Source organism: Dermacentor andersoni, chromosome 6 (genome assembly GCF_023375885.2).
Source record: "Dermacentor andersoni chromosome 6, qqDerAnde1_hic_scaffold, whole genome shotgun sequence".
In the NCBI taxonomy this organism is placed as follows: domain Eukaryota; kingdom Metazoa; phylum Arthropoda; class Arachnida; order Ixodida; family Ixodidae; genus Dermacentor; species Dermacentor andersoni.
This window is the reverse complement of record NC_092819.1, coordinates 84,391,053-84,413,881: the sequence shown is the minus strand read 5'-3', so window position 1 is coordinate 84,413,881 and position 22,829 is coordinate 84,391,053. Positions and strand designations below refer to the sequence as shown.

Genomic DNA, 22,829 nt, shown 5'->3' with positions numbered 1-22,829 from the left:
GCATATGCCACATTCGCAAATGACGATCGTGACTGTCACAAATAGAAAAATAAACAAATATCTAGGGGCAGTTATTAAACTTATGGCGGAAGATTATACTTTGCTTATGTTTGGTAAAAGTTGTGTCTGGTTCTCTCTAATGTGATGCGGTAACTGCACCAAATAACTAGACCGTGTTTCCGGTACTGACACCCGTGGTGACACCACTTAAGTGTGTTTGTGACTCGTCTTATCATCTTGAGATCCCTTGTAAATTAGATTACAAACTTCGTTATATCCTTCCAAAAATGAAGTAGTAAGCGGTAACGTAACACATACACATGATGCCAGATGAGTACGGTAGCACGTGCAAGTGGTTTCATCATTTTCTTGGCAACAGATTTCGAGGAAATCGACGCTAATTTGACGTAGAGAGTTGCTTTGCCCCAGACGAGGAAAAGCAACCATGAAGTCCGCTTCGAATACCTCGAAACAATATGAAAACGCAGAATTCACCGTCAACACGACAAAACAACCCCACGCGATGTTGCATTTTGATATCTACGAATGAGTCTTGATCTCTGTGAATGAAAATCGGTTTTTGCATTGTTACACGCGATGAGATGGTTACTTTGTCCGTATACGTGTAAAGATGGTGCTTCCATCATCGAACGGGTGCATTAAAAAAGTACTTTTCTATTTCCACGTTAAGTTAACATACTTGTCAGTAATAAGAAATAACCGACTTGAAGAACGACTGTGGCCCTCAGTTGTCTTCAGGTCTCAGTAGCTGAAGTGCGTCTTGTGCTTGTTCTCACTTTCGTCTTGTTATCTTCTTTCTTTTTTTCTTTCCTGAGTGGTGTTCCGTACATACATATAGACGGCCCTGTAAGTCCCACGTTCCAATATTTTTTCAGTTAAAGAAAGAAAAAAAAAAAGAAGAAAAAGCGAGACAAGAAAGAAAGAAAATGAAAAACGAGAAACGACAAACGAGAATACGCCACTATAACTTTTAGAACGCATTAATCCTGCACAAACAAAGCTTTCAGTATTATAATCGAACACAGCAGTAGGAGCAGCCGAGTAAGAAAGAAGGCGAAAGAAAAAAAATCGACGTACATTACTATGTTACAATGCCGATACAGGCACGCAAATTTTGCTTGCAGAGGTTATTTTTCAGCCGAGTGCCATATTTATAAACCAACCATATCTGAAAATGTAAAGCGAAAGCTTAGTTGAAATACGTGCGCAAACGCTGTTTCTGAATTGTACACCCCAAAGGAAACAGCACGACAGAGCCCGAAAAACGGAACCGAAACTGCCTCTTCGTAAATGCCAGCCGGCAGGGGACGCCACCACCGCGAAGAGAAAAAAAAATGTAAACATTGCAGCAGCCGCTTCCCCAAAATGGCGCCGCTCTTGTAAGCTGTGCCCCGGCGAGTTTCGCGAGCGAAAAGTGCGTGCTCCTTGTGTTTGCTTGTGCTTCTTCGTCTTCCGAGGCTTATTTTGGCTCTTCGCCGGCTTCAAGGAACGGAAGGTACGGCTGGAGGCTTTCCCCGTCCCTCTGCTTTGTGGACAAGCTTGCCGTAGTGAATGGGGCTCAGTGGTGAGCGTGTGAGATGGGGCCGAAATCAGGCGAGGAGATGCAGCCGAGTGTCAATGTATGAGAGAAGTTGGGCGCTGGCAGGTTGTGCAACGGCGCTAACTTTGAACGGTGCTCGCGATCACCACCGTGCTACTTGAGTAGTTGTTCTGGCGGTAATTTTCTCTGTCTGCCGTGTGCCGATGCTTCCGGATGCTTGTTTGTTGTGTTGAATATGTGCTTATCGTAGATGGTGCCCTGAAATCGCGAAAGGATTGTGACAATGTGACACGTTGAGTCCAATAAATTTTTTTTCCGGGATTTCAAACGCTTGTAGCACTGCTTCAAAAGTGTTGTTAAGCGTGCGCGCATGTTGCATCCTGAGTCTCGTACGAACGCAGCCTTCACAGCATGCTCGCACGTGTGTCGCGTGTTTAAAAGAAAAATGTAGAGGCTTGCTTTCAGCACAGTCAGCAATTAAAAAAAAAATATCATACGTGTGAAAGTAAAATTTCCTACTGATCGTTTATGGTTAGATTTAGTACACACTGCTTTTAATTTAACTTGTATTAGCATATTTCATAATGACATAACGTGCTCGTGCGGAAGCGTTTGATGCTTTGTGCTTCTGCTTTAATGTATGAAGTTTGTGCGCGCACTACTAGTTACTGACCCTGACGTTTTTCTCTTCGTTTGTTTTGCTTACCACACAACCAGGTTCCTTCATCAGCTGACTTGGTGAGTTTCTTATACTTTGTCAACAGTGTCACCCATCCATTGATATATACGCGTTCGTTATGCGTCATTTAATATGCTTACCAATGTGAAGTGTACTCGGTAGATGTTCATAGACAATTATTAGTTTTAACTAGTGCTGTGCTCCCAGTAGGTCTCGTTGCTTCAGTTCATGTGTGGCAAACCATGGGCTCAACAGTAAGTCCAGCCGCATTCGAGGTTGTCGGGTGGTTGTTACTGATCTCGTGACCACGTGATATGCGAAGGTTGTGGGTTCGGTCCCCACCTGCGGCAAGTAGATTTTTCATCCAGTTTCATCTCCATTAATTTATGGTTTCCTTATTTCATTTAAGCAAAAGCAATTTCCCCTAAGTTGTCCTTGGTGTCAGTGTTTGTTGGCTTCTGATGATATGACTAATATATATTACTATATGGGTGATTTCTTTGGCTTCTAGAGTTTGAACCCTCAGCACAAATGGTAAAAAGAAGGCAGCAGCAGGATAAAGGCTAGACTAGCAAGTCTTGTTTATTTCAAATTAGCTGAAAGCTTACGTGTGATAGAGGAGTGAGACTGCAGGAACCACATCTTGTTTAATCATATTCTGCGTTGCTCCCGAAAGCTGTGTTATTCTCTATCTGTTAGCATAATAGGCAACACACTAATACACTGCCCGAGAACCGTGCCTTATAAATAGGCATGCTTCCAGTGGCTTGCACTCCGAGATCATTTTCTTTCCCGCATCCTGTCAAAAACACGTGTTTAAAGTATCGTATTCAGCCAATTTTAGGCCAATGGAGGGGCAAGTGAATAACTGTTGACGTTAGTTAAGGAGACAGCAACACTGAAAGTTCGGTATCACAGCACTGCCATCTATGGCGAAGCCTGCCGAAATTGCAGCCCTGCAACAACTGGTTTGCAAATTGGGACCTAAAAAAAAAGAAAAAAAGGAAGGAATAACACAGGTCCACTGACGCGCTTTATTCAGTGACTTCGCTGCAAAAAAAAAAAAAAAAAAAAAAACAATAATAAAAAATGCATCTCTGAAGCGAGGAAAGCCAGAAGCATGCCTTTTATTTGTATGGAATCGGCAGTGTGTTTTTGTTCGTACCGTTCTCTCAAGGGAAACTTAATTGTGGTAGCAAAAGTAAATTGTCGTCACTGGTGTCCGGACTTAAATCGCGGCATAACGTGCATGTTGCTTTATCGCTTGAGCTATGGCAGTCCGTCCTCAGCTTTGTGTGTATCTCTGATTCTGTGTGTCACCCTAACCCCAGTGCTTTCGGCAAGCACTTTTGAAGCACAAGTTCAAGATGACGGCAGTACGCGATAAGATAGCAGGCACCTGTCTAGTGTTAGGCTATACTTGTCACTAAGGCTTCCAGAAGTGAGAACCCGCCGCGGTGGCTTAGTCGCCATGGCGTTCTGGTCGCGGGTATGAATCTCGGCCGCGGCGAGCACATTCTAGTGTGAAATCGGAGTGCAAAAAAAAAAAAAAGAAAAAAAAAGCGTTTGTGTACCGTGCATTGTGAAATCCAGATGGCCAGAATTAATCGATATCCCTCCGCTATCTCTTGCTCTGTGCTATTCCTTTCTTAGCATCCACCGTTGACGATCAGCCGATTTCGTCGATGATGCGGGCGGAGCGCCGCTCTGTTTTTTTAATGTAATCGTAATATTAACGTGGACCTAGATGTTGAAGACTATGCTTTCAAACACTCAAATCGACGAACGGAACAAATTGCAAATGCAATCCTTGTGGTACTCTCGAATGTCGGCGCTATATCGCAATCTTATTGTGTGGTCAGACGAAAGCGTAGGTTATACATTGAAACAGCATGCCATGTTGCTCTTGCTATGTAAGCTATCTCCTTTGCGTTGTTTAGTCCCGTGTTCGATGTTTGTAGCAGGCCGAATTTTCCTGCGTTCATATTGAGAAATTATTGTTGGTTTCTTTTCTAGCTTCCTCTAGATGCTTGAATGAATGCCAATTCTTGCTGGAAGTATGGATGGGCGTGCCATTTGAAAAGGGGGCCACCAAGCTGTTTTTATTACTTTACCGAATGTGTTACCTTTATTATTTTTTTATTTTTACAGACGAAAATTTCTGAGCAACAAATTAACTTTATGAAGAGTTACTGGGAACTTCGTTTTAGCAATGCTCCATTGTTTGTGGTCTCACTACTTTGCTGGCACCTAACTTCCGACCGCAGTTTACTACAACCTCTGTTGCGGACATGTTTACTTTTCCTCTGCTATCCCTGAACACAGCCCTTCAAGGAGGGTAGCGGAGCCTAAACCGACAGCTAGCACTTAACCACCTCCACCTTGCGGATTTCCGCAGAACACATTCACAGTATGCGTGGCCTCCGAGATCGCGCCGTTGCGATCTCGGAGGCCACGCGTTGTCTATTGCAGGACATTGTGCTTTTTTTGTCGATCTTGACTTTGTTTTCTTTACTTTCCATAACCTCGCGAGTAACGAAAGCCATGGCCGAGTCGAATGCCGCGGGAGATGTAAACACAGGTCGACATGCGCGCCCTTGAGCCAATGCCTCCTAGACAGGCCTGTTGACTGAGCCGGTTCGCCCCGGTAGTGACGGTAACCAGCCTCATCCCCTTGCTTGTCGAGACGAGCCCAGTTCGTTGCGTTCGTTTCTCATCTGTCCTCGTAGGAAGTTACCGAGAGCCATCGTGGTCAATGACAGTGACCGGAGGAGCCGCGTATCAGAGAGTGAGAGGGAGAACGCAAATAAAGAAGGAAAAACCTCTCACAGCCGTTGTTACTCGGCTCAGCTGTCATCACGCACTGAATAAAACGTCTTCTTTTTTTTTCTTTCTCTCATGTCTCGGCTGTTTTTCCTTCCTTTTCCCGCACGTGCCACCCTCGGGATCTCAGCTTCTTGTCCCTGAGGCTAGCCGTATCGGCCACGGGTCTGGAACGCGGCTCTGTGAACAGAGCAAGGCACTCTCTTTGTCAGATTAGTTTTAGCGAGCGTCTAACTTTCGTCTGTTGCTTCTGCGCCGTGTCCGCTTTCGGGCTTTCGCTTCTTCTCTGGCACTGCTCGGTGATGTCTTTTCCGGTTTCCCGCGCTTCCTTTTTTTCCCACTTCCGCGGCGAGACTTCTGGACCAATCGATACCGGCGCCCAGAGGAAGTGCCGCGCGCACGAACGGAGGTGTGTGTGTGTGTGTGTGTGTGTGTTTGTGCAGCGCTCGACGGCGGCACCCTGCATACGAAGGAAAAATGCTTTTATCTTTGTACGGGGCGCAGAGAGGAAAAAAAAAGTTATGCGCGAATTCCTAGGGCGTGGGCAATACATAGCTGTGTTTGATCGACGTGCACCATGAATACTAAGCAGAGGGTACGTACGTACGTAGTATGTATGTATGTATGTATGTATGTATGTATGTATGTATGTATGTATGTATGTATGTATGTATGTATGTATGTATGTATGTATGTATGTATGTATGTATGTATGTATGTATGTATGTATGTATGTATGTATGTATGTATGTATGTATGTATGTATGTATGTATGTATATGTATGTATGTATGTACGTAATAAACTTATTGCGAACGGTATATTCGTAAAGCGGTCGCTCAAAGACTTTGCATGGTGTTGTAAGAATAAAAAAAAAACTCTTAGCGGCTACAATTCGTAGATTACGGACAGCCGCCAGTGCCATTTGACTTATTTTTAGTGTAGTGGAAGGCTATAGGCGCGGGAACCGACGGAGACACAGTAGGCACACAGAGTACGCAGACACAGCGTCTGTTCCCGCGCTGTAGCCTTCCACCATGTTAATCCAACAAGCTCAACTAATTACTCTGTTCTTTTAGTTGTAGAAAATAAACAAAATAAAAATAAAAGGCAACGCCGCGGGCATCGTAACTGTCCCGTCTTTCGGTGTACACCTGTGTCGTCCCGCGGTCGTGAGGACGATGCAAAGCAGCATAAGATAATGGAGAGAATGAAGAGGAAAGCTACAATGAAGGGCAATAGAACAAAGAACATAAACTGACGTCATTTCATTTTGACGACTGCCTAGTGCACTGTGGGTAGCGCGGCGAGAGGGTTTCAGTATGCACTCCACTCCTTCACATTCAGCAATGTTGTTGACGGCAGTGGCGAGGAGAGGGGGAGTAATATCGAGACAAGGACAGAAAGCGGACAGGATCGGCACCGCAGTTCTGGAGACGCAGCGTTTCGCTGTGAACGAACGGTTTTACTCGATCGCGTACGAACCACGAGCTACAGCGGACGCCGTAGACATTTGTGCAATCCTTTCAGTAATTGTAATTCTTCAGTGATTCTTCAGTAATTGTTCAACACATGACTTTCATTCGAATCGTTCAGTATTACGCTGTCGATATACGTAGTCGCCATTCTTCACGAAACGGTGCGGAATTCGCAGCTGATATTGCTAGAACGAGTTGCGAAACTTACTGCGGGATCGGCAAGCCTGGTCTCCGAGATCTCTGGCATATCGAAGAAATCTTGGAGGCCGTGTTGCAAAATATTGGCTTCGCCGTTGCTGAACGCGCGCATGGACGTCGGCGGCCCTTTGAAGCGCCAACGAGCGCGTGGAGTCTTAGCCTTTGTCTATTGAAAGCAGGGCTAAATCGTGTCCTTGTGGCTAGCAGACATCGAAAGCTTCACAGTTGCCACAGCAACGAAACGGAGAAGGGGGTGAGAGGGTGTCTCTCTATTTAGTACGTGAGGAGAATGGCGCGGTGTCCTCTTTGCGTTTGCTTCCGACGCACGTGCTTTGCGTGCGTTGTCATCCATCTCACCTTCTGTCTGCCGAAAAACAAAAGAACCGTGCTGGTCTACTTCTGCCTACTTCACCGAGCACGCAGAATTATTCCGGGAGCCGGTCTACTTGTGGGCGTGCAATACCAAACTGGCCGCATGGCGTGCTCGCTGAAAACATTAAAACCACCTCAAAAGGGGATACCAAGGATGGCACCTGTGCTGTGCAGGAAAGAACGTTGGCAGGACAGCAACTGGGCTGAGCATGAAGCCGATAGAGGCAGTGAAACGCAAAAGATAACAAATGAATGAATGAATGAATGAATGAATACAATGCAAGATAACGTGGTTAGCTAGCGCACTTGCAAAAGCGGTTGAGCTTCGTTGACATGGTGACTGATGGCGAGAAGTCAAGGGAAAGGGAAGGGGTTCGTGTTTCGAGTCATCCTCAGTTGAATAACATACGTCTGAAAAACAAAAGACAGAAAAAGAATTGGCAGTAATTATATACCTGAGACGTATTCGGAAATATATGTTTCACTCTGCTTTAACAAACGTGGCCTAGCCACCAGAACAGCACTAGCAGATAGATCCCGCCCCATGCGCCACCCACGGCGGGAACCGCCCCAAAAGCTGATTTCAGCCCATTCTTTCCAAGAAGACGACAGTAGTTTGGACTTATTGATCGCACAACCGTATAGAGGAGCTTCGAAGTCTGTCTCCTGAATGAGCTATTCCCACTGCTGGGCTGCTGTCACTGGGGCAAGCGCCTTCTTTGGAATAGGGCGGTTGGCATACGACCTTTCGAAAACGATCAAGCTGACTGTACCAAGCACAAGAGCCCGAAATAAGGCGTATGGTTAAAACTATGATTGTTGTGTAGTTACCGCTTGATTCTTGCCTCCTCCATTTAAATATAAGGGGTGGGGTGGGGGGAAAGGGTCTTCTAAATAATCAACAATGCATTGTTGACTGATGCATGGTGCTGATGGCGATGCCGGCATCATGAGCTGCGTTGTGCTTCTCGGGAAAGCTAGCTTTACAGATCTCAAAACAATAAACAGATCCTTCCGAGCAACAGCGTGCGTTATGTTGCCCATTGCCTTCAATGCTTTTTAAGAGTTAACTTGGAAGCGATTGCGTAAAAAATTTATCCATAATATGATCTTGGAGGCATGCGTAACTTTCTGGAAGTAGTTTCATCTTGTTCTTGCCTCCAGCTTTCGAGATAACTGACGCTAATTTTATCTACAACTTCGAGTTGTCACACACAACTATGGGCAGCCGTGAGTCGAGCTTGAAATATACCGCGTGATGTGCTGAAAATGCGGGACGTAGCATCGACATGCCAGTCCTCTGTGCTGTAATTAACGCAACTTCATCCGTATGTATATAGGCTAACGAAAGCGTTGTTTTACCTTGACAGACGCGAGAGGACGGTTACTTTCTCCATGTACTCAGAGTAGCTACTTTCAGCATCTAACCGCGATATGTAATCAAGAAAGAAAGCATGTATTTGTCTCGTTTGTAACATACACTGGGTAATGAGAACCATATTGAAAAGCGTAATTACGCCTCTGAGCTATGTTTGGTTCTTATAAATATATGGCGGCTATCAGAAGAAGAATAAGAAGAAAACAAAAGAAAAACTGCCCCCCCCCCCCCCCGTCCGCCTTCATATATTTTTTTTTATTCTGTGCCGTGATGCTGGACATTATCTTAAAACATACAAAGCCGAACTTATAAATTCTTGATACGCTGCATTTTATGCCTAAAAACCAATTCAGGCGCTGGAAACCCATGTAGAGCTGAAGGGAGAACTATCCCAGTCGGGGATAGTTCAGCAATTCAATTAGCGTTTAAATTAATTACCGCACTAATTAATCTTTGTTCAAAATATCACTGTTTTCTTCGTGACAATCTACTCTCGATGACACGAAGTAAAGGTGAGAAAGTTGTTTTAATTTTCTTTGTTGTGGAACGGTGTTCGTACTTTGTGGACTTGAAGATCCGCGGTGTGACCGTATGTCCACCATTGCTGCAGAAGGGCCAAAATCTTAGGGGTTTGGCCTGTGGGCGGCGCTCAGTTTCGGCGTCACGCAACATAATAGGCCGCCGAGGATATCGTCTTGAAAGGCGGAGCACCAAATTAGTTTAGTCTGGCCGAGTATACCTCGAAAGCTCTACACATGTTCTTCGATAAGGAGAAATGAGAGGAGGTGGAAGAGGGGGCGGGGGCGAAAGGGCAGCAAGATGTGCCTATACACAGCTGCCTCGAAACATTGCCACTCAAATAAAAATATAGAGAAAAAGAAGGAAAAGCAGGACCAAATGAAAGTGATGGTCAGAGAAGCTCTTTCCTGATAACGAGACAAAAAAAAAGGGGGGGGGGGTGGAAACCCACGCATGTGTCGGAATTGGTGATACGCAAGGATTTATTTGATGCTTACTGAAATGTCCTCACTGCTCACTTAAGTTCTCCTTCTTCGCTTCTATGTAGCTCGACGCTTATCGCTCAGTGCACTTTCTGGTCCCATTATTATTATTATTATTATTATTATTATTATTATTATTATTATTATTATTATTATTATTATTATTATTATTATTATTATTATTATTATTCACTTCTTTCTCCACACTCGGCTGCTTTCTGTTCCCGACCTCTTCGATTCTCCACTCTTGTTCTGCTTGTCTATTCGGGCACTCGCTCAACAGCACGTACTATGCCCATTCTGCGGGATTGTCGAAAGAATTTTCAAGTACCCAGTGCCATGTGTATCCAGTCGCTCAAGTTGTATAATCGGTAAGACATCTGCGGCCGGTACCCCCAAAGTGGAGGGACTAGGCAAAGAAAGCGCAGCTAAAAATGAAAGAGAAAATAAAGAAAATTAGAGATAAAGAAAAGATGGTAGATATTTTTGTCCTTAAGCTGTGTTCTGCGCGAAACAGTTAGATAAAAGTGTTTCCGCATGTTTCATGTAAACACAGGCGAACCAAAAATTCGAAATTTCACTTGTATAGATACACATGTTTAAAAAAAAGTGAGAAATTGTAGTTAGTCTAATAGATAATGCAACTTGTAACTTCTGCGTCCGCTGTAACGCATTTCACAATGACTACAATCAGAAGATGTCGTTGATGTGTTGGCTCGGTAGTCTTCGAGATGAGCCTATATATCACCGGCGGCACGATAACGTTGACGGGGCGATGACAACTACTCGACAGTTCTGTTGGCGGGCGCGCTTTGCTTGGCGCTGAACTAACTGTTCTTTAGCAATTACGCCTGTGCTAGTTGCCCCCTCGAAATTTGCCAGTTCTCATCTACCTCGGCTTCAAGCCAAAAATCTTGTCTCCTTTTTAGCCTGCCCTCGAGAACGGCCTAAAGCACGCACTTTGAACGTTGCTCTACAGCGTGACGTCATGGACGTTCAAACTCAGCTACCTAGAACATTACTAATCTGTTCAACAAGAACAACAACAACAACAACAACAACAAAAATATACAAGTGTAGGTACAAGTGTTCGCTTTGCACAAACTTGAGGATTGGGGATGCGCGATCCCGGTTCCAAAATGCCACTTGCGTAATAAGCGGATGGATTTTGTTGTGGAAAGTTCCGCTTAAGCGAAACATTTCCCACAACGGAATTCGAAGGCGCGTGCTCGCGCTGTGAGATTTGCCTATAGACCCTTTGGGAAGGGCGCAGCTGTTTCGAATCGATCTGTAGGTCTCCGCTTGGCGAACTTGATTCCTGGCCCTTGCACAACACCTTTAGGTTAGGCGAATAGTACGCAGACAGTGTAATTTAGGCGGAAAGCTGCAGTCAATCAATTGATGTCGATTATGTGATCTTGTACGAGCACTATGCTCTAGTAAATGATGGGTCATATCGTCATCTACTTCGTCAGTACCAAGAGCCGCCAGTCTGTTCAGCCAACAAAATTTCATAATCTTTTTTCAGTTCTACCATGTCGCGGTTTACAACGAGAACCGTGCGCTAATTGTCTGGATAACACGATACCAATACAGACGGAGGTGCCGTGAACGTAGAACTTGTAGCTGGGCTAGTTGGTTATTCATCGTGCTAAGTTTCTTGAGAGTGCTAGAGAGCACCACTCACATACACGCACGCACTCGCACAAAATATGTATAGGATGACCCGTCAACAATAACGCAATCTCTTAAATCTTTCTAAGTACACCGCCTTCCGGATCGGCCAGCACTTCGTGACGAAACAGGTTGTATAGCGTTTCGACGTCGGAGTGCAATAAATCGATGGTCATTCCGACGCCGTAATTTCCTCCCCGTCGTAGCCGCCTTGCCGCTCGCGTCAAGCGCAGAATTGCTCGCTTTACACATGCGCGTTGGTCCGTCCGATGACGCTTTGAAGAAACCGAAACGATGCGAGATAGAGCTAGCTGCAAAATGCTTCGCGTAACGCCGGTTTCGATCACCTCTACATGAGCCCAATGCGTCTTCTTACAGTTCATCCGGTGTCACCATGTGAGCCACTCGTGCAACAATGTTCTATGTATAGCAGGATTACAGTGCGGCCACTCGCCGCTTTATGTTCCGGGCGACGCCACGCCGCCATTGCGGCGAAAGTGTGTCAGAAGTACGCTGCAAATGCGCCGGAAATGTACTTGAAATGTGACCAGAGAACGCGTCGGGGAATGCATACGCCGAAAATGCGCTACGATATATATATGCGCGGTCACTACGCAGTAAACGCGCCGTAAAATGTGCGTCAACGTTGCGCCACGAATACGCAGGAAATGCGTGGGTTTAGTCCGCTCCACGAGGTGGCCGCATTATAACAGCTTGCCGAGATGCTGCATACGTATAGACGACCGGGACGGAGAGGAACGAGAAGCTGTCGGGGAGATAAATCGTGGTCGGTGAGCGGGGGTCCTCGTTACCCCGAACCCCTCGTCGTCGGTTGATCGGTGCTGCTGTTTACGTCCTTGATCCGGTATGGTTTCGTGCTTGTCGTTTCGCTGTGCGCGCATGCGCGCCCCAATGCGCTCACCGAGCGTCGGGTCACGGCAGCTGCATCGGGCGTGTGGTACATAAAGCTGTCCGCGCGGGCCACCTGTCACGTGGCGCTATATAGGGATCTAATAAGGATCTGACGGCCTTTGCGCGGTTTCCGTGTTTCGCTTTTCTGAATCGGGCTCGGGCATTTGTGCATGTGCTTTTGTTCTGCGCCTCCCTGAGCGCGTTCTAAACGATACTGTCGTTGAAGAATGGTAGGGAATTAATCATCCGTAATCGATGACGAAGATATTTAACGACATTCGATTTTTCTTTTTTTTTTTTAATTCGATGACCATTCACTTACGCACAGCTGAGAGGACGACTACCGAGAGAGGGCGCCAGGAGTCTTGCGCGCCTCATGTCCCGCAGTTATGGGGATGCGCAATTTTGAAACAGCCTTAGACAAATATATTATCGTTGCACCTTTTCCTCAATCTCACACGCGTGGTGCAGACTGCATATAAGGGCCACAGATTATGCAGTCGGAAAGCGTATTTCCTTTGATCGCCCCTCTGTCTGCGGCACTTGATTGAAATGTGCGTGCTGGTTCGTTGTTGTCGTTGTCTCGAAAGCTACATGGCACGTAATCTACGAATGGAGGTTGGCCAAGTTTTGATGCATGCCAACACACGCGAAATTATCCCTGTAAAACCTACGAATCTTAATAACGAACTAGAAATGGGAGTAGGATCCATGTCGAAACAGAACAGAGAACAGAAAAGCTCCAGAACATGTGTGAATAGTAATCTAACAAACAGGTGGCAAGACTATAGTGACGGACACAAGGGTGGAAAGCGGAGGCCACAAAGAGCTGTTTGGTTAGAGTCAGCCTCCCCTCAGCCTCCCCTGTGTATTTTTCTCGCGATAAAACTTGACATTCGTTGGTACTGTATCATGTTTTCAAGTTTGCACCACAGTCTGTGATATTGAGACGTTGTTGTGACAGTGACAAGAGAGAGAGGGAGAGAAAAAAAAAAAACTTTATGAAGGGTCCTTGTTGGGGTCAAGGGGGGCGCGGGTCGGGAGACTAGGCCCACCAGAGCTCCCTTTCCTCATGCACCGGTACCGGTAATAACTGAAATAATGACGCGTGCCAATATAGTCTAATTATCGGCCTTATATCGATAAAAAGTAATATGGCACTTAAACATTACATGTATGACTTCTAATAAATTCGTCAACGCGCTTAAAAGACACATCAAGAGCGGTGTTGAAGGGAGCCGCGCAACGTTAGGGTAACACCGCGTTAAAGTAGAAAGTTGCTCTAGTTGCTTGGCTCAATTGTGTGACTCACTCATAACGCTTATTGATTGATTATTGATAGTATGACTGATTGATAGAGTTTAACGTTCCGAAACTGTACAGTACGTTACTATAGCGGCCACGGTCGAGGGCTCCGGGTTAATTTTGGCCACCCGGGATTTTTTTTGACGTGCACCGAAAAAAAAAAAAAAAATAAGAAAGCGGTAGACAGGACTATTCATGCATTCCTCCGCCTCCATCTTATTGGAACGCTGCTGGCAATCGAACCCACAACCTCCTGCTGAGAAGCAAAACGCCATAGTCACGCACAGAGCCGTCGCGGCGTGTGTACGGTTACAGCTCAAGAAAAAAAAAAAAGAACATAACATTATATAAATAGCTCGGGCGCGGAAAGTATAAAAACTGGGATCTGTGTCCTCGAGAGTGGGCTTACAAACATTGCGCTTGTTCTAGTACGAAGGCAGGTGCAGCTGAGTATCTAGGTGCAGCTGAGCATCTCAATTTGCCGCGGCGCTGCAGCTGTAAGCCTTTACGGGAACGAAATAATACCGTGTTGCTATGTGGTTCTTTGCTAAATTTTATTTTTTGCTTTTCTTGTTGCCAAGCGCGCTCGACGACCACAACCATTTGGAACTACGAAACCTTTGCGCACGCGCGCGCACATGAACAAACGCAGAGAGAGAGAGAGAGAGAGAGAGAGAGAGAGAGAGAGAGAGAGAGAGAGAGATGCACTTCGCTGCGTATGCACGGAGAAAAGGAGTTGATTTGGCGAAACAAAGAAGAAGAAGAAAGGCAATAAAGCTCCGATAGCTGCCAGTGGCTTCCTTAATGTGGCCCGCGGGAAATTAGGTGCGCTTGTTCCTCGCTCTAGCGTTTTTGCCTTTCTCTTTCCAAATTAACTCCCTTTTTCGAGCTTCGCTCCTTGAACACGATAGACAATGAGAGGCGCCGGGTGTTAAGGAGAGAATTTTGCGCGGCCCACTTTGGTGCGCTTTTTCGACCGACGGAGAGTCCCATTACCGCTCTGTGCATGCTCCAATTCCAGAGTATACCACTGCGCGTCTCTTCCCCCCAACCCCTCCCTCCGCTGCCCGATGCCTATTTCGCTCTTCGCGAAACTATAGAGGTAATGCTTCCGCGCTGGTTTGTTGCTCTTTTCCTTTGTATAGCCAGCTGGTGCCTCATAATGTGGCTACGTGGTGCCTTTGTTGCCGCTTATAGCGCAGTGGCAGTGTGGTACTCACTGGTCCGGAAAATTGGCGCTGTATGTCTCCGCTGCCCCGATGTGCGTCCGTATAGTCGATAGTGATAGGACATTTGCAGATGGTCCTTGTCGTTCCATCTTGTAGCAGTCACACGACAAAATAAAACTGCGGGTGGCTAATGCAAGATGGGGAATGAGAGGTAGAGAGAGAGAGAGAGAGAGAGAGTAACCTAATCAGAGTAAGGCCCGTTTTTATGACTCGCACTCGCTGTAGGAAGAACTTCGTCGGCCGAGCGCACTCTTATGCCAGCGCATTCCCGGTCCCTCCGCACAATTTCAGCGCGCACGAAGATGGCAGTGCCATGTGGTGATGGGACATCGCCGCAAAGTGCGGGCGACGGCCGGTCGCGCCGTTGTCGTATTAGGAATCTGCTGAAATGGCGGCGCTCTTATAGTTGTATGCAACGCGGAAGAATCTATGTGCCTTATAAGCGATTTAGAAAGGTTGTGCTGCACTGCAGTTATGTAGTACGGTGAAGCGTACACACTGTGTTGTGGCACCTCAGCGTCCTCTGAGGTTTAACGACGTACTTTACAAGGGAAACTCAGTTTGCTGGACAATACAGCACTCTCAGAAGAAAAGATCCTTAGACCATGGCCTATGCGTTGCTGCATGCAAAAGGCCACAAAAGCCCTTCTGCATTTCTTGAAGGACACTGGATTACATGAACGCTTGTGACAGTGGAGATTCCTCTGCGACTGACTGTGAATGACTAACAATTATTTTTATTTTCTCTCCTTATCTCTTCTGCGCTTTTGCCCTCCCCCAGTGTAGGGTAGCCAACCGGGCACGTCCTTGGTTAACTTCCCTACCTTTCCCTCTTCGTTTCTCTCTCTCTCTCTCACTGTGTGTGTTGCGGCGAAGGAAAGTGCGAATTTGCGCAAGTACTAAGTGTAAACAATGTGCCGTTATTTACAATACTTTGGTGGTGCCTTAAGCACCCAAAACGAGCAAGGGAGGCGCTAAAGCTAGAACACAGTGGTCCGTGGGTTCGTTGCCGAGGCCCCAACGCACGGATCGCCCTAATTCAAGCTTTGATCCCCCCTGCTGCCTATTGGATGTTGTGGAGAGCCTGTGCTGCACGCTTTGTTATAATATCAGGTTCTCTGCTGAGGCCTCCGTTTGCCGGCAATATTAAAGCGAATAGATTCTTTGCCCCTGTCGCCCGTTTTTGTGGTTGGTCGGTAGTCAGACTCGGCATTGTAGACGTCGCTGACGTAATTCAGTCTTTTATTACAGCGAATCTGTATATGGCTAGCCAATTCGTCCGTCCGTCCGTTGCCTGTGCGCCGAAAACTCTGCTGCAACCCCACGCGCATGCGCGAACAAAAAAAAAAGAAGAAAGAGGCGCGCGATTGGCTGTGCCAGTGGTGACGTAATTGCTCCCCGTTGCAGCCGAGCGCGCGCGCGCAGCAGTTTCTCTCCGGCTCCGATACAGATAGGCCACGCGTCATACGTACCCCTGAGGAGCAGGCAACTCTATCAGCAACGCCTCGAGCGGATCCGGGAACGAGCTCGTCTATGCCGTGCCGATACTGCAGCCTGGGCACAAGAACAGCTTCGTGCAGCCGAGCGCAGCAGCAACTGCGCACCGAGGATCTGACAGCCTACCAAGCCGTCGTTTAATGAACCGCCGATATTAACCCAGCGATCAACGCCGGGGCCGCACGTTTCAGCTTCCCTGGTTAACCGTCCGTACGGAGTGCTTGGGCGGTGATTTTTTTTTTTTTAAGCGAGAGGCATGCATTAGGAGAGACAGCAGCAGCACCCAGTAGCCACAGTCGACAAATTCCGGAAGGGTTCGCAAAGGAACCTTCGCTTTAAATGACGTATGAGCACTCGGTGTGCAAAATAAATCGTTAAGTCAGCACAAAATGTTGCGCCGTGGTCAGTAAACAGTATTTGAAAGTAAGCTCTTTTTTTATTGTTGGTGAAGGAAACAGTTCGAAAGTTTCTGCAGCATTATTGGATCCGTTCTCGCCCGTTTGTTAATGACAAATGGGTCAAATGACGAACTGACGCTTTCACGCATGTTGCTAAGTGTTGCTGGAACTCTTGCGATATGTTGACAAATCTGGAAACTAGAGTTTGGAGCTCACAAACGGTGCATCTCCCGTATGCGGAAGTCTGAGCATAAATTGTTTTCTAACCCCACTTTTACTTTCGTTCACGAGTTCATCCGTATACATATAACACGCAGAAACGCGCTTGGCATAAAATCAAGGGCGGGAGAAACTTTCTCTCCGAGGCCCAACAGCGCTATTTTGTGAACTGCTGTATCACGGACTGACATCTCTGGTGGCGTGCGTGCGTGCGTACCTCATTGCTAACGTATCCGCGCAGCAGGCCTGACCGCATTTAATATATATATGTATATATGTGTTCTTATATCGTCATCATCATCAGCCTGGTTATGCCCACTGCAGGGCAAAGGCCTCTCCCATACTTCTCCAACTACCCCGGTCATGTACTAATTGTGGCCATGTTGTCCCTGCAAACTTCTTAATCTCATCCGCCCACCTAACTTTCTGCCGCCCTCTGCTACGCTTTCCTTCCCTTGGAATCCATTCCGTAACTCTTAATGACCATCGGTTATCTTCCCTCCTCATTACGTGTCCTGCCCATGCCCATTTCTTTTTCTTGATTTCAACTAAGATATCATTAACTCGCGTTTGTTCCCTCACCCAATCTGCTCTTTTCTTATCCCTTAACGTTACACCTATCATTCTTCTTTCCATAGCTCGTTGCGTCGTCCTCAATTTAAGTAGAAGTCTTTTCGTAATCCTACAGGTTTCTGCCCCGTACATGAGTACTGGTAAGACACAGCTGTTATAAACTTTTCTCTTGAGGGATAATGGCAACCTGCTGTTCATGATCTGAGAATGCCTGCCAAACGCACCCCAGCCCATTCTTATTCTTCTGATTATTTCAGTCTCATGATCCGGATCCGCAGTCACTACCTGTCCTAAGTAGATGTATTCCCTTACCACTTCCAGTGCCTCACTACCTATTGTAAACTGCTGTTCCCTTCCGAGACTGTTAAACATTACTTTAGTTTTCTGCAGATTAATTTTTAGACCCACCCTTCGGCTTTGCCTCTCCACGTCAGTGAGCATGCATTGCAGTTAGTCCCCTGAGTTACTAAGCAAGGCAATATCATCAGCGAATCTCAAGTTACTAAGGTATTCTCCATTAACTCTTATCCCCAATTCTTCCCCATCCAGGTCTCTGAATACCTCCTGTAAACACGCTGTGAATAGCATCGGAGAGATCGTATCTCCCTGCCTGACGCCTTTCTTTATTGGGATTTTGTTGCTTTCTTTATGGAGGATCGACTACGGTTGCTGTGGAGCCGCTATAGATATCTTTCAGTATTTTTACATACGGCTCGTCTACACCCTGATTCCGCAATGCCTCCATGACTGCTGAGGTTTCGACTGAATCAAACGCTTTCTCGTAATCAATGAAAGCTACATGTAAGGGTTGGTTATATTCCGCACATTTCTCTATCACCTGAGTGATAGTGTGAATATGGTCTATTGTTGAGTAGCCTTTACGAAATCCTGCCTGGTCCTTTGGTTGACGGAAGTCTAAGGTGTTCCTGATTCTATTTGCAATTACCTTAGCAAATAGTTTGTAGGCAACTGACAGTAAGCTGATCGGTCTATAATTTTTCAAGTCCTTGGCGTCCCCTTTCTTATGGATTAGGATTATATTAGCGTTTTTCCAAGATTCCGTTACGCTCGAAGTCCTGAGGCATTGCGTATACAGGGTGGCTAGTTTCTCTAGAACAATCTGCGCACCATCCTTCAACAAATCTGCTGTTACCTGATGCTCCCCAGCTGCCTTCCCCCTTTGCATAGCTCCCAAGGCTTTCTTTACTTCTTCCGGTGTTACCTGTGGGATTTCGAATTCCTCTAGACTGTTCTCTCTTCCATTATCGTCGTGGGTGCCACTGGTACTGTATAAATATCTATAGAGCTCCTCAGCCACTTGAACTATCTCATCCATATTAGTAATGATATTGCCGGCGTTCTCTCTTAACGCACACATCTGATTCTTGCCAATTCCTAGTTTCTTCTTCACTGCTTTTAGGCTTCCTCCGTTCCTGAGAGCATGTTCAATTCTATCCATATTATACTTCCTTATGTCAGCCGTCTTACGCTTGTTGATTAACTTCGAAAGTTCTGCCAGTTCTATTCTAGCTGTAGGGTTAGAGGCTTTCATACATTGGCGTTTCTTGATCAGATCTTTCGTCTCCTGCGATAGCTTACTGGTTTCCTGTCTAACGGAGTTACCACCGACTTCTATTGCACACTCCTTAATGATGCCCGCAAGATTGTCGTTCATTGCTTCAACACTAAGGTCCTCTTCCCGAGTCAAAGCCGAATACCTGTTCTGTAGGTTGATCTGGAATTCCTCTATTTTCCCTCTTACCGCTAACTCATTGATCGACTTCTTATGTACCAGCTGCTTCCGTTCCCTCCTCAGGTCTAGGCTAATTAGAGTTCTTACCATCCTATGGTCACTGCAGCGCACCTTGCTGAGCACGTCCACATCTTGTATGATGCCAGGGTTAGCGCAGAGTACGAAGTCTACTGCATTTCTAGTCTCGCCGTTCGGGCTCCTCCACGTCCACTTTCGGCTATCTCGCTTGCGGAAGAAGGTATTCATTATCCGTATATTATTCTGTTCTGCAAACTCTACTAATAACTCTCCCCTGCTATTCCTAGTGCCTATGCCATATGCCCCCACTGACTTGTCTCCAGCCTGCTTCTTGCCTACCTTGGCATTGAAGTCGCCCATCAGTATACTGTATTCTGTTTTGACTTTACCCATCGCCGCTCCCAGGTCTTCATAGAAGCTTTCGACTTCCTGGTCATCATGACTGGATGTAGGGGCGTAGACCTGTATAGCCTTCATTTTCTACCTCTTATTAAGTTTCACAACAAGACCTGCCACCCTCTCGTTAATGCTATAGAATTCCTGTATGTTACAAGCTATGTTCTTATTAATCAGGAATCCGACTCCTAGTTCTCGTCTCTCCGCTAAGCCCCGGTAGGACAGGACGTGCCCGCTTTTTAGCACTGTATATGCTTCTTTTGGCCTCCTAACTTCACTGAGCCCTATTATATCCCATTTACTGCCCTCTAATTCCTACAATAGCACTGCTAGACTCGCCTCACTAGATGACGTTCTAGCGTTAAACGTTGCCAGGTTCATATTCCAATGGCGGCCTGTCCGGAGCCAGGGATTCTTAGCACCCTCTGCAGCGTCGCAGGTCTGACCGCCGCCGTGGTCAATTGCTTCGCAGCTGCTGGGGACTGAGGGCCGCGGTTTGATTGTTGTGTTCATATAGGAGGTTGTGGCCAAGTACTGCACCAGGGTGGCCAATCCTGCTCTGGTGAGGGAGTGCGTTACCGGTTCTGGTCACCGGGATCAGGCCGCACTCCAGGCTTGTTTATGAAATTTTATCAACACGCGGATTTCTTGTTTTTTCCTTTATCCGGTGGAAAATTGCGCGGCACCGGGATTCGAACCATGGACCTCTTGCACGCGAGGCGGGTGTTCTACCTCTACGCCACCGCTGCACCCTTATATCGTTACAGGGCGTTAAAGTAGGGTGTTACACTAAAGTAAACAATATTAATATTTGCAGGTGGATATACATGCATCTGTTGCCCGGGGAGATTGGTCTGAGTCTGTGTATCGGCACTTCCAGGCCTACTAGTCGTTAGCCGAGTCCTGCCGGCCAGCGTTTTGCACGAGGCCGATGAGTCCGATGTTTCATTACGATGAGCTCACTCGATCCGGCTTCGCCAGGTTTACGCAATCCCACCGAGCTTGCTCATATGCCCATTCCATGTTGGCTTCTATTCACACGCATTTTTCCTCACGTACCCGGTTAGAGAAATTTCTTGAGCTGAATTGTCGTTTCGCGGTTCTCGCAAAAAAAAAAAAAAAAAGAAAGAGAAGAATGCCGACAAACGAGGCTTGGCTACCCTTTTGGTAGGGACTTCTCTCGGGCTTTTACGTTGGGTAAACGTTTTCAGGGTAGTAGGAAGGAATTCTCGAGCCGGTGCTACACATTGTAGTTTCGCCTGTGACTGTGGGCTTCTCTGCGGCGATACAAGGGCAAAACGTTCGGCTCTCTGGGCCGCCACGCCAGGCAGAGATGTAGCAATATTGATCCGAGCGAGGGAGCGAAAAATTTATCGCTCGCTTATTTACGGTAGACTATAGCGTACTGGCCACGGCTTCAGCAGGACAGCCATTCGCTCAACTGACCGGCCGCGAGCCAACTTACCAGAACAGAGCTCGACTTTCGGCCGACTGAACATGCGCCGTGTGAACATGTCACCGTGTGAACATGCGCCGTTATTCGAACCTGGCGATGACAGTAATGCAATAATGGAAGACAATAATGGTTATTGGAACGACTGGCTTCATAATGCGGTCCTTACTATACATTCTACTGATAGACATTTCTTCTCAGTTGCCGAGTAAAAGAAAAGAAAAGAAAAACCGCACTGCTGGACGAACTAAGAGAAGTAAGAGTGCTGAGGGCTTGTTCAAACTAGGCTCGTTAAGTATTTCATGATTAGAGGGAGCATGCGGATAATGACTGGTGCTATAGCTTCTCATAGCTCGTCACAAATCCTCTAAGGTTTGCTGATTTACAGTTCTGTGATATTAAATGCAGCTGTATAGAGCCCCAAAGCGTCGTCGCCGCGCCTGCCTCGAAGCTGCTCAGAACGTGACGTCACTTTCGCGAAGCCTGTGCCGCGGTGATAAGAGAGGAGCATTACGAGGCCGCGCCTGTCGATCGGTGCCAAGCTCGGTGTTATTTGTAGAAGGAGCACGGGGCGCGCTTTGACGACCGTCTTGTGTGATGTAAAAACTGTGCAAACGGAAATGATCGCGCCCGCTGAGCTGCGTTTCCGATTTGCTTACGCGCGTCATCCGTCTTCCCGACGGCGGATCGTTCGTGATTCGATGCATGGCGTGCTATCGAGCGGGAGAAATAGCTGCACATTTTGCTGACTTGTGGCCACGCCGATCGGTCATTCAGCGTGCCAGATTTGCCAGAAGCCGATTACGTTTATCACGTCGAATGGTTAGTTGTATATCGTATGCTATGAAAAGGCAAGGGAGGACAGTACTACTAAGTGGTCGTGTATAAGCTATAAATCTCCGGTATATCAAGGATATATCAGGGACAACGTATTATGAAGGCCTCCGATTTAGTTTTGACCATGTGAAACTACCTAATGGGCTACACTCCGATATCTTCGAACTCTCTGTATATATATATATATTGCGAGCATTATTTTACCCCGTCATCTTCTTCATCTGTATATATTCATCATCATGGCCAGCGTCATCGTCTTCAACGCGCGACCTGCGAAATAAACCGTTGAGGCTTCACAGCTGTCTCGCAAGTAGTGGAGGCTGCTTTCGATCCCTTGGTCCTCTACGCCTTCGAATTTCCCTGGAGCTTCGTTCAGGCCGCCGCTTGCTCCGCCTTTCCGCCAGGATGTCCCAAGAAGATCCTCCAGGAGCCTCCGGCGTCACCGTCTCTGCCCCACCGGCCGTTCCTTCATGGACCGTCAGCACGTGGCAGCGCGATCCCACCATGTTCGCTGGCCTTCGTAGTGATGACGTTGATGACTGGGTGGACAATTATGACCGCGTCAGTGAGTCTAACCTGTGGGATGATATGCACAAGCTTCGCAACGTCGCATTCTACCTCACTGACGTTGCCAGGACTTGGTTTCTCAACCACGAGAGCACCTTGCCTGACTGGGCGGCATTCAAACACCAGCTTCGGCAGATTTTTGGCGCTCCCAACCTCCGCTCTGAGGTCGCCAAGAAAAGGCTTGATGGACGCACACAACTTCCCGGGGAAACATACACCTCTTATATTGAGGCTGTCCTCGCCCTGGGTCGCAGTGTTGAAGCCACTATGACGGAATCTGATCGTGTTCGTCATATCCTAAAGGGCATTGCCCACGTCGCATTCAACGCATTGGCGATCAAGGATCCTAATACGGTTAACGATGCGATCGCGACTTGCCAACACCTGGGCTCACTGCAGGCCATCCGTTTACAACCTGTCGCCGGTGACGCGCCTCCTTCGTCGGATACCGACCTGCGTATGCTGATTCGGACTCTCATACGCGAAGAGCTCCAAGCGTGTGGCCTGCT

The 22,829-nt window shown here is 47.0% G+C and overlaps 1 protein-coding gene across 4 annotated transcripts in view; it reads left to right on the top strand.

Annotated features, from left to right (window-relative positions):
- Positions 1-1,142: 1,142 nt before the first annotated feature.
- Positions 1,143-22,829, top strand: part of LOC126522473 (cytochrome b5 reductase 4) — a 361,716-nt gene continuing 340,029 nt past the window's right edge. For all 4 annotated transcript variants that reach the window (XM_050171219.3, XM_072288775.1, XM_072288777.1 and 1 more), the window contains exons 1-2: positions 1,143-1,516; positions 2,279-2,299. The gene's annotated coding sequence lies outside the window, so the exon portion shown is untranslated. The remainder of the gene's footprint in view (positions 1,517-2,278; positions 2,300-22,829) is intronic.